At 40.2% G+C, this 11,698-nt stretch overlaps 1 protein-coding gene across 2 annotated transcripts in view; it reads right to left on the reverse strand.

The window, feature by feature from the left end:
* LOC134539092 (carboxylesterase 4A-like) overlaps positions 1-9,641 on the reverse strand; it is a 34,623-nt gene extending 24,982 nt beyond the window's left edge. The window contains exon 1 of one of the 2 annotated variants that reach the window (XM_063380823.1): positions 9,554-9,641. The gene's annotated coding sequence lies outside the window, so the exon portion shown is untranslated. Of the gene's footprint in view, positions 1-4,565; positions 4,640-9,553 lie in introns of those variants that run through there. The other variant, XM_063380822.1, reaches the window with a different exon arrangement.
* Between the last annotated feature and the right edge of the window lie 2,057 nt (positions 9,642-11,698).

Below are 11,698 nucleotides of genomic sequence, written 5' to 3' on the forward strand. Positions count from 1 at the left end.
ACTTTCGAAGCTTCGTGTTTCGTTGTGAAAAAAAAAGTAACCATACACGTGGAAGCAAGAAGAGTGCCTTTTGCTGGGGAGCCGACAAGATTTTGAATTATTTATCGTAGATTCACATTGAAAGCAAGTGAACTCAGTACACGAAACACCGCAAATTAACAAAGATCTCTGGATAATTTGTAACCAGTGTTTTTCCTGAATTTATGGTGAAAATATTTTAACAGTTATCCTGCGATGTTGCCTCACTAAAGTCCACTCTAAATTTCCAATATATCAAAAGGAGCGCGTCAGATTTCACTCGAAACTAACACGACAATACGGAAGATGTTATGTATGTTGGCAATGTTGATGATAATGATGTTGTTAATTTTTGTGTTTGGGCTGTACAATGGCAGAAAATAAGTTTGTGTTTAATTCAAGCTTGATGAAACTGAGACATGCAAAAGTTGTTTGCGTTGATTGCGATGATGACGGTTATTATTATCCTTATTCTAATTTTGCAAATGTTTCTGATACATTGTGCTTGTTAGTGACGTTATCCTTATTCACACCGCGCAATTAACTTGGTGACGTGATCATAATTCTCTGCATCGATTTGGCCTTGCCACTTTTAGAAGTTCACAACTAAAGCATATTTTTTTTTTTTCCGCCGGAGAAATATTTTGTATTTCGCGATGAATCCACTCGCTGAATCAACTCCCGGCAGCCCTACGTATGCCAAAGCAGTAAATATTTTGGCGTGGGTCTTCCAAATCTACTTAGGTAACACGAAAGGGCGTAAACGTTCTGGCGACCCAAAACAAACAAGTTGGCCGCTGAGAAACTCCTGGCCTCGGACTTTAAATAGCCTAACTGTCTTACGTCACGCTTCCATCGCGCCATTGCTTTGCTTACGAACAGAAGAAGCCACGTGGCAGTTGGATGCGATTCCTTGTTAAATTACCCCATCCTCCCGGCTCTGCTAATGAAAAGCATGGAAGTTTTCAGGGAGGAAATCTTAACCAAGTGCTTCATTTTCAGATGCTTGAATTAAAAATTACCTCAAAAAATGTTTGGTATACGTTTATTGAACTGTCATGCATGGGATAAATAAATATTAACATACGTTCCAAAATGTGTGGAGCATACTATTAGAATAAAATTGATAAATTGATTCATTTTAAATATATATGTAACAAAGTTAGTAACCATATATGTGTATCTACGGTCATCAATAAAAATTATCTCACAATTTTTTTGTTCCTTCTTGGACTCCCTATCTTATTATGTTTGAAAGAAAACAATAGCTTTGAGCTTGTTTTTCAATAAAAGCTTTTCAGTTTTACAACAGATGTCGTAGTTTTGTTTCAAACAATGTTTAGGCAGAAGTAGCATGGCTTCTGGGTTGTGGCCACGTCCTTGGCGAATAATTCATAATAATTAATGGTGAATTATTCGCCAAGGACGCGGCTACAACCCAGAAGCCAAGCTACTTCAGACAGTGGCCGTGAAAGCCTGCGAACATTATTAATGTTTAGGCAACTTAATTTCGTTGTAATTTGATTTGTATAAACTGGCACCACGATTTTTTTAAGTAGTGAACTAGGCTCTCTTAAAATATCTACTGAATACTTGACGCGTGATGACGGCAGTTGATTTCTCGTGACGCAAGTGACGTGTGGATGTCAGTGCGAACCTGCTCGGAGTATATTAATCTGACGGCTGGGAACGGACGGTGTGTGGACTTCAGACAATACCGCAGACCACGGCATCACCGCTGACGAAACACGTCACTCCAAAATCACATCCTGCCCATCCTTCAACGAAGCCCGTTCCGCATAGCTTCAGGCAGGCAGGCAGCGAGCTTGACAACTGATGGCGGATCTCGAATCGCGGACGTACATAATCGGATCGTCATATAATCGAATCTCTCGCTCGAGAGCGATCGAACTGGATGACGCGCCTAATTGACGTCTCCGACAGACGTGGCGCGTGAGGGGGAAACACATCAGCGTGGCGGCAGTATTGGGGCGAATTAATTTTAACGAGGTTGCCACTGAATATTCCAACATCACCCCCTCTCTCGTCGACCAGAAATCCAAAAAAATGCTTCAACCTCACGCGAACTCGATCAATCACCAATGCTTATAAATGATTTATTTCTACGTGGGGGCGGGGGTGGGGGAGAGAGATATAATCGAGTCACTGTCAACTGAACTCAGTAAAGGACCAGATGTTTTGCGAGCGACATGAGAATGATAGTGGTAGAGTATGGTTTTGGAGGGGTCGTTACCACAACGCCGAAATACCACAACGCCGAACGTACAATAACGCCGAATACCATAACGCCGAATGCCAAATTGAACGCAACGTCTACAGATGGAAAACTGCTGTGTACCACAACGCCGAAATACAGTAACGCCGAAAAATGTTGCTGCGGGGTGGGGGGCCCAAAGGAGGAAAATGTAAACAACTGAATGAATTTGTGTGCTAACCTTTCCTAACCTAACCTTTGTGGCAGTCCTGCAAAGACATTTTTCGGGGTTAATGTATTTCGGCGTTGTGGTAATTCGGCGTTGTGGTACACAGCAGTTTTCTAGCTGTCGGCGTTGTAGTCAATTTGGCATTCGGCGTTATGATTTTTGGCGTTATTGTACGTTCGGCGTTGTGGTATTTCGTCGTTGTGGTATTTCGGCGTTGTGGTGCGTCCCCGTTTTGGAGTTGCTTGAATTCTGGGTTGTAGCCACGTCGAATGTGACGATGTCACCGACGTAGGTAGGTAGGCAGGCTACCCTGATGATGGCAACTGCAACGTTAACCGAAACGTCGGTGATATATTTTTGCCTTTCATGCGGCTACAAGACTGAAAGCCAAGCTACTCCAGATGATGGCCACGAAAAGCTTGCGATCTTTATTAGAGTCTGGTTTTGTTTTCATGCTGGTAGGCCTACTCATCTATAGGTTATTGGAATTATATGGAATTTGAAACTAATAATGTGTCTCAGATGAACGCAGGTTTCTTCGTATTATCGCATGACCGGATCTGTGAAACTCCGTGCCCAACTCTATGTAAATATTACAATTTTAAGCTATTTTTTTAAATTATTTAAACCATCTATTATACAATCGCAAAGGAAAATTATAAAATATATTTCGTTATAAGATGTTATTTTGCGGAGGTTTTCCTTATGTGTTTTTTTAAATAATTTTACAGCCAAATATTTTATATATGTTTATTTTTTGGTTTAATGCCCTTGTTTAATGACAAACCGTTTTAATTTATTATAACTATACATTGTATTGACTATTTTTGTACATTCAGGTCTTCGTAACGAAACTATCTAGTCGACAAAACCAACCCTATGGAATTCTGTCAAGTCGTTAAGGGGCCCGCCTCGTCAGGGGTGTATGTGAGTTAGTGAGGCGGGATGATAAGCGCGACGCTCGCTGGTGCTTCTAGCGTGGTATAGCCTCTAAGCTGGCGCGCAGTCTTCTCGTCGTCACAGGATAACTGTGAACTTTAAGCGGTGGCCTTAACACTATATTGCGGAGAAATGAAGATAAAGGTGTACTGCAAGTCCCTTAAGTGCTTTCAAGAATCTCTACCGGTTGTTTTACACCTAAAAATTACTCCCTTTTAACTCTTCTAAAAATACGGTTTGAAAACTTACTCCAAAATTAAAAGTACTTTTCGGCCCTCAGCAAACTCTTAAATGCTTTTCGTAAGCAGACCCCACCCGGATATCTTGAGTGGTTTTGAAATCGCGTTGTTTTTCCTGAAGCTCTGCGCACCGTGTGTGTGCCCGTGTAGGCGGAGCCCTTAAGATACTATTATTGTTTTACATACTCGTCATTTTTCCACGATGAAACCTTTCCTATCCTCTTAATATCTGAAGCATAAACACGATAATCCATTTGTACATGGGCGTAGATCCGTTGAAAAAAAAGGGGGGCTGTAATTAAGAAGCCCCCTCACTGGGGCCTGCCTGTACTTTGAAAAGCGTGACTTTGAAACGGTTTTGATATCAAAACTATGTTTAATGGAAAACTTTCTGTATAAAATAAAGTTATTCTGCCTAGTGCATGCATCTAGGCCAGAATATGGGCAGTGTACCAAATACAAGCACCTTATCAAGATATGACTTTGTGTCGTTTGAAAACCACGTGCAAATCCCTTGGGCCCCGTAGTTCCTGAGAATGCTGAAGATTTGCGCCCCTTCGTCCATCTGTATGACAAAACATGTTTTGGTTATATTGAATTTAAATACTTAATAATTTATTGCCGAAATGTCGTTTTGCGATTATTCGTAGCGAGGGTCTTTCCAGATATAAAACAAACTTATACCTAATACCTATTAGTCTTATAGAGCAGACACCCACTGAAATTCGGTTACAGAAATTTTGTCTGTGCTGTCCGTATACAATTTTTGTAAATTTTTTTTTCCTGACAGTAAAGTAAACGAAATATGAGGGAGTTCAGAACATAGTAGCGTAGGTTTAGAGTTACCTACACATTTCATCTCTGAAACGTTGAAACTACTATGTAATATAGAAAACTCAAATCTGCAAATAAAATTTTTACTCACGCCAATAAGTTCCGGAGACCGTTGTGTACCGCACAACAGGTCTCTACAGCCTCATGTATGTGCGACCTCGATCCTTCTACAGACAGCTTGATATAACTGCTCGCTACTTCGTCTCCTGACGTCACAGGCGAACCTGAGTGATTGTTGCAGAGACCGGCTTATCTCGAGCATTAGTTAGGCTCTGTTATCTCTGTTGTAAGCGCGCCGCCGCTATTATTGCCCTTACTTCCTTTGAACTTAAAGTAATTTAAAAAAAGTGTTGGTTTAAAAATAATAATTGCATAACTAGTCGCTATGCAACATTATTTAAAACTAAAAAAATTTAAAAGTTTTGTTCATGATATATTATGTAAGTTTGTAATATCCATAAAAAATTTTGAAACTATTTTTATCATTCAAATTTGCTTGGATCAAGCAAAATAAAATGCCCTTTTTAAATTTTGAAACCAATATGGCTATTTCATTATCTTTAAGTATATTTTATTTAAAGGATTTATCCATGCCTACTCCAAGTTTATGATAGATGACATACGTATAATTATATGCGTACTTTCTCACTCACTGAGCTTAGCAAACACACCCAAAATAAGTTCTCATGGAAATGTTCTGCTGCTGCTGGCAATGCGAACCCAAGGCCTCGCTGGCCACGAAGCGAGGCCAGCGCTGATTGGTTCGAGACATCGAGCGGGCACATTACAGTTCGTTACTCGATGGAGTGTCCCGGGGAGCCATCCGAAACGAGAGCTCGGCATCTCGGTCACTGGGGAAAAACAAGACCCCTGCAGCGGCGGTGAGATCCCGCTGGGGTTCCACGGGGACGCACAACGACGCCGAAATACCACAACGCCGAAATACCACAACGCCGAAATACCACAACGCCGAAATACCACAACGCCGAAATACCACAACGCCGAACGTACAATAACGCCGAAAAACCATAACGCCGAAATGCCAAATTGACTACAACGCCGACAGCTAGAAAACAGCTGTGTACCACAACGCCGAATTACCACAACGCCGAAATACATTAACGGCCGAAAAATGTCTTTGCAGGGCTGCCACAAAGGTTAGGTTAGGTAAGGTAAGGTTAGCACACAAATTCATTCAGTTGTTTTTCATTTTGCTCCTGTGGCCCCCTCCCCCCCCCCCCTCCCCGCAGGGCGTTACTGTATTTCGGCGTTGTGGTACACAGCAGTTTTCTAGCTGTCGGCGTTGCGGTCAATTTGGCATTCGGCGTTATGGTATTCGGCGTTATTGTACGTTCGGCGTTGTGGTATTTCGGCGTTATTGTACGTTCGGCGTTGTGGTATTTCGGCGTTGTGGTAACGACCCGGGTTCCACCAATGCCTTCCGCAGCAGTATGCGGCGAAGGGACAACGCGGAGGGATCTTCACACAAGTGGAAAAACGTGTCTCAAGCCCGAGGCTTTTTGTTCAAGTAGTCCAACAAGTAGTCCTGACGACCAGACCGATTTTTCGGACATGGTGTCATGGATAGTGGATGTTCGCAAAGGTAGCTTGTCTCTAACCCGAATTCATTTTTAATTTAAATTTCGGAGAAACGATTTTCGAGCTATTGCCTTTGGATCAAGTGCCGGTTCGGTCTATTGCCTTTCGGCTCAGCGACTTTCGGTCTAGTACATTTAGGTTTAGTGCCTTTCGGTCGTTCTAGTGCATAACGTCTGAAAGCCTAGTGCTTTTCGAATAGACGACTTTCAGTCTAGTGCCTTTCGGCCTAGTGTATTTAGGCTAAACGAATTCGTCTCAAGTGCTTTTCGGCTAAACGGCTTTCGGTCTAGTACATTTCGGTCTAGTGCACTTCGGCTAAACGACTTACGGTCTTGTGCCTTTCAGTCTAGTGTATTTCGGCTAAACGACTTTCGATCCAGTGGTTTTTTTTGTCTAGTGATTTTCGGCCTACTACCGCGTAACCTTCGAAAATTACAGGGGAAAAAATTTACTGGGTGTCAGGGACTGCCAAAACAATCAACTTTATGTTAAGGAATACATGAATAAAAACAAAACCCTGAAATTGCACCATGCAACGAAATTTTCACATGAAGAAAAAAGATCTTACAAATAGAAATTATATATGTACTTTTAAAACCAATAATTTATTGATTGATATTTAATACTGGTCCATATCATTAAAAAATTATTTATCGTAAATATTAGTGAAAAAAATAGAGTCTATAAACTTTATCAAGTGTATTTATATAAGAAAAATTATGTTACCTTAAATATAACGCATGTGCATCATAAATTATTTATTTAATTAATATTTAAAGATATTAAATTAGAATAAATTTTCCGCAAATTAATTCATTTTTAACATTAATTAAAATTCATACCATTTTTAATGAATTAATAATTACATTTAACACTTATTTATATTAATAATGAACTCTGAGTATTTATTTATAAAATTTTAATTTTGATTGAATTCATACACTATCAACCATATTTATAATACCACTCCAGTCATTTTATTATTTTATTTCTATTAATTATATGCACGCAAAATTAAAATAAGTTTTTTTTATTACATTAAGTACGTATAACCTCTAACGTGCCCCCATTTTTTAAAATTTAAATATTTATTAAATTTCCAGTTTTGCGTACCACTGACATAGTTTGTACAGACTGTTACCACTTATCTACAATACATACAATTCAGAGATCTTGGGGAAAGAATCGGCTACCTGCCCTATACAAAGGAAGGAACTATTCCGTGTATTTTCCATGCCAGACCTTGGGAAACAATGGCAAACCGAAATAAAGCTGTGCGTTCCTGGGCTTGGGGCCAAGGTTATTTCTAATGAAAGTTAATTGAATTTGCGTTGGCGCTAACGAGCTTAGGAGAATAAAGAAAAAAGAGAGCTCGTACACTGCAATTTATGTTTGTAAATATAACAGAAATATCGTGTAAAAATACAGAAATTTGTAAATATTTACAGTTACATGAAAACAACTGTATTACTGTTGACAGTATTACTAGGTTCGGATTTTACCCGGGGTTTTGCTTTGTGTTGTCCCAGTCCATCCAATAGTTAAAGTTATTTTAAACCGTTCCCTGAATGACTTTTCAGTATTCACTGCGCATATTAATACGCAGAAATAAAAAAAATAAATTCAAAATCTTCAAATATTTTTGATTATCTTTTCCGTGGTTTAAAAAACATGAATTTTGAATTAAACATCAATTTAAAATATAAAATTATACGTCAATTTTTCGTAGGAAATACTCAGTATTACCTCGAAAAACGTATTTAGTATATGCAAAAAATTACCATAACCATGTGTTGTACAAAGTTACAATATGTTTATTGTGGTATTACAAACTATTTATTTTGGCAAAATGTTTACAAAGTAATCTTTTGTTAGAGTACAGAATTTTTTTTCCGGTGAAGAGCGTCCTGCTCTGGGGATCTCCATTTTTCGGCTCTCTGATGAATCATAGCCTTGACTTGCTAATGTCGATTTCGGAGGGATTTCTGAAGTTACACTTTTTTTGGGCACGTCGAGGGTTAAGTTTTAGTATGCAACGGAAATGCAATGCAAATGCGCGCGCATCACACAACGGAAATTTAACGGGTTGAAACTCCAATGCGCATGCGTGTTTCTTTTATAGACACGAGCGGACACGCAAGTGGAAGCATGCACCCGTATATATTCACTTTCGCGAACATCTGGGGACTAACTGAGCGTATTGGTGTGCCAAATGAAACTTTATGATAAGTGAACTTGAATACGCATAGCAAGACAATCACAACTTTAAAAAATACCTTTAATTTACTTGCCAAGAAAATTGTGTTGGAACAAACTTGACTTCAAATTCATTTTTACATTTTGTTGGTTCGCATTACAAAAGCAGAGTTAACTTTCCAGTATTTTTCAAATTAAAAATTGCATTCCAAATGATACATAAAAAAAAACCCATTTGACACGATATTTAAAGTATAATTCTTTAAAATAATGCTGAGCGTTTAGTTAATATACGAAAATCGTAATTTAAATTAAATTTCTTGACACGAATCACACATAGTTTCCACTTCCGTAGCAACAGCAACATCCGACTATCGATTCATTCGATTTTGCAGAGCGAAAGGTTGAACTAAATACTATGTAATGAAACGGCTCAGCGAAAAAAAAATAATAAAATTAAAAAATAAAGCTCGCCGTTGACAGGGATTTTTTTTATTATCAGTTTGTAGAATTAGGTTTCCCCTTTGGCTTTGTGAACTTTGGTTCGCGCCATCCGCCACAGATGGCAGCACCGTGATCACACATTTGCGTTCCCACGCGACTTCCGTTCCATTCGCGGAAATTACTCCTACAGTAGAATGCCGCGTGCCGAGAGTTTAGGATGTTACACATTCGAAATTGTGTACATAAAGTACACGACAAATATTTTTTGACGTGACAACGTCTAATAAATCGATGAACGCCGGCTGCACGCGCGAAAAAAGTGTCCCTTAACGCAAATTGTCCCGTTACGCTGTGTCCCGTTACGCTCATTGTACGCTTGCGCCGCATCTATCTCTCTTCCACTCGATTGGAACAACCATCGATTTGACTTTTTTCGAGGCACATTAAACTTGAAACACTCCCATTCGTTTCCTATTTTTCCTATCATCGTCCTATCCTTAACAGAATAACACAGATTGGAAGAAGTTCAAAATGGAAAACATGTATAAAAGTTATAGTTAAAATAATCTGTTCGTTAAAGTACTGAACACATTTGAATTAATGAGTGCAAATGAAAGTAAATTTATTCAATTAAATTGTAGATTTCATTTCACTCCTTCTTTGTATCCATACAAAATAGTGATAATTCAATAAAAAAAAATGATTCGATTTTATTCATAAAAGTATGCAATCATTTCATCAGTGTTTTTGTTATGACGTTGTCGCGTTAAACTATCGTCCGTAAACCGACTTTACAGACAACCATAATTTTTTTTAAAGTTTTATTTAACGTGTGTTTACCTTCCCGAAGAAGGGCCGGGGCGTCTCAGACACGCCGCCACGGGGCGATGACCGGCAGACGCGACGCTGGCGTCCTCGTGAGCGGCCGGGCGTCTACTGGCAGCGTCGCGACGCCTCTCCCCGCGCGATATAGATCGATAGCGCCCGGAACCCCCCCTCTCCCTCCGCGACCCCCCCCCCCTGTGCTGTGCGGCGGTCCTCTCACGGGATGCTTTCAGGAGAATGAGAGAGTTGGTTAAAGGGGGGGGGGGGGGGGTTGGAGAGGGGAGGCTGATGGCCTGCGCCAAAGCCCGTTTTTTTTTTCCCGACGCCGCGCGATCTTCGTCGGTCCCCGCACGCGGTACCTGCTGCCATCTCGCGGTCAAACCATCAACTAACTATCCGTCGGTTGTTGTGGTCCAGATTTTGGGACTGGACAGACGTAGTAAATATTTTTTCGGTGCTGTGATTCGCCGCTCACACACGGACACGGAGGATTTAACACTTAGTAGTGTGTGTGTGTGTGTGTGTTTGTGTGGGTGGGTGGGTTCGTCCCATTTTATTCTTTGAGCTAAGAGATGATGACGTGAATTTTTTTTTAAAAATACTTTCGTATGCGTCTGTGGCTCACGTTTAATTAACTCCTATATAAGATAAAACTACAGCTTCACACAGGAAAAAAAAATAAATTCTGTACTTTCACAAAAGAAAGATATTTTACTTTGCACAACAAATGGCTACTGTTATTTATGCATATACGAAATACGTTTTTCTCAAGCATATATTTTTTAAAACATTGGTCAAGTTAATAGAATATACATATAATTTGACTATTTTATTATTCTTATTCATGTGCGCAGATAATACTGGCAAGCTATTCTGGAAACTGTAAAAATAAATGCCCGGGTAAAAATCCAAACTCAGTATTACATCGAACGCTTTTTTTTTAGTGATACAGTTATTTTCATATAAATGTAAAAATTGAAAAATAACTGTAATTTTACACGAATATATATTCACAAAAAAAATTCCAGTGCAGCGATAAGATAACAACTTGACAAACTTTCTTGAACTAGACATATAAACATCTAGAGTTGCTTGGCTTCTGGGTTGTAGACGCGTCGAGGGCGAAAATATCACTGACGTTTCGGTCGAAGTTGCAATCGCCATCATCAGGGAGCAGTTACTTACTGAGGTTATCACAAGTTTCCTTGCCTTTTAATACCCTAGCCTGAGAGAGGAAGCTTTTCCCGATTGGCTGCAGCTGTGAGTCAATCACAGTCTTCCTTTCTCCTGGTCGGCCTGATTGGTTTTGGCCAATCGGAGCTGGGCTTCTGTGATTGGATGGGAGTGCTGGCCAATCAGTGGTCTCTTCTCTTCTGGTTGAGTGCTCTTGCTCTTCACGTCTCTGGCCTCAGTCGAGGACTTCATCTGGACTCAACAGCTATCCGCACATCGACCACGTGACCGCTAAACCAATCAGAAGTCCCGAGAAATTCCACCCGAACGTCCATTAGCAGCTTCGCAAACTTTAACCTTCGACGGGCGGGCGTATGAAATATAGTAACCTCCAAAATGTTAGCAAGCTACTGCCGGGAAACGTGATTATCTTGTTAAGTTTTAATTTGGTCTTAATTGTTCAGTTGTTTCTATTACATTTTTAAAACCTATAGATGTATAAACTTTCGAATGGACGATGGTTTTGGGGTCTATGGGCCATGAAACCAAGAACTATGTAAAAATTTTCTGGAAGTCGCACCATGGTAACGGTTGCAATTGGTAGTAGTTCCTCGAAATCCACCTAAAACGCGGAGATTCAGTAGCATTGAGTGTCCACTCTGTAATAGAACTTTGCAAGGGCGTGGCCAGCCGATGGCCTAGGGAGGGGGGGGGGGGGTAAAATTTCTGGGAAAAGTATGTATTTTTTTTGCATTTGGCTACACTTTTTTGAATCTCTAGGGCTCTAGTGGGGGGGGGGGAAACTCCCCCCCCCCTGGCGGTGCCCTTGGAACTTTGTTTACTCTATGGAAGGAATCGGCCATGGCTGCACTTAGGAATATTTCGAGAGAGAGAGAGAGAGAGAGAGAGAGAGAGAGAGAGAGAGAGAGAGAGAGAAACCGTGAAAAAGGAAATCATCGGGTTGGCCACACCAGGGTTCGAACCAGT

This window comes from Bacillus rossius, chromosome 14 (assembly GCF_032445375.1).
Source record: "Bacillus rossius redtenbacheri isolate Brsri chromosome 14, Brsri_v3, whole genome shotgun sequence".
Classification (NCBI taxonomy): Eukaryota; Metazoa; Arthropoda; class Insecta; order Phasmatodea; family Bacillidae; genus Bacillus; species Bacillus rossius.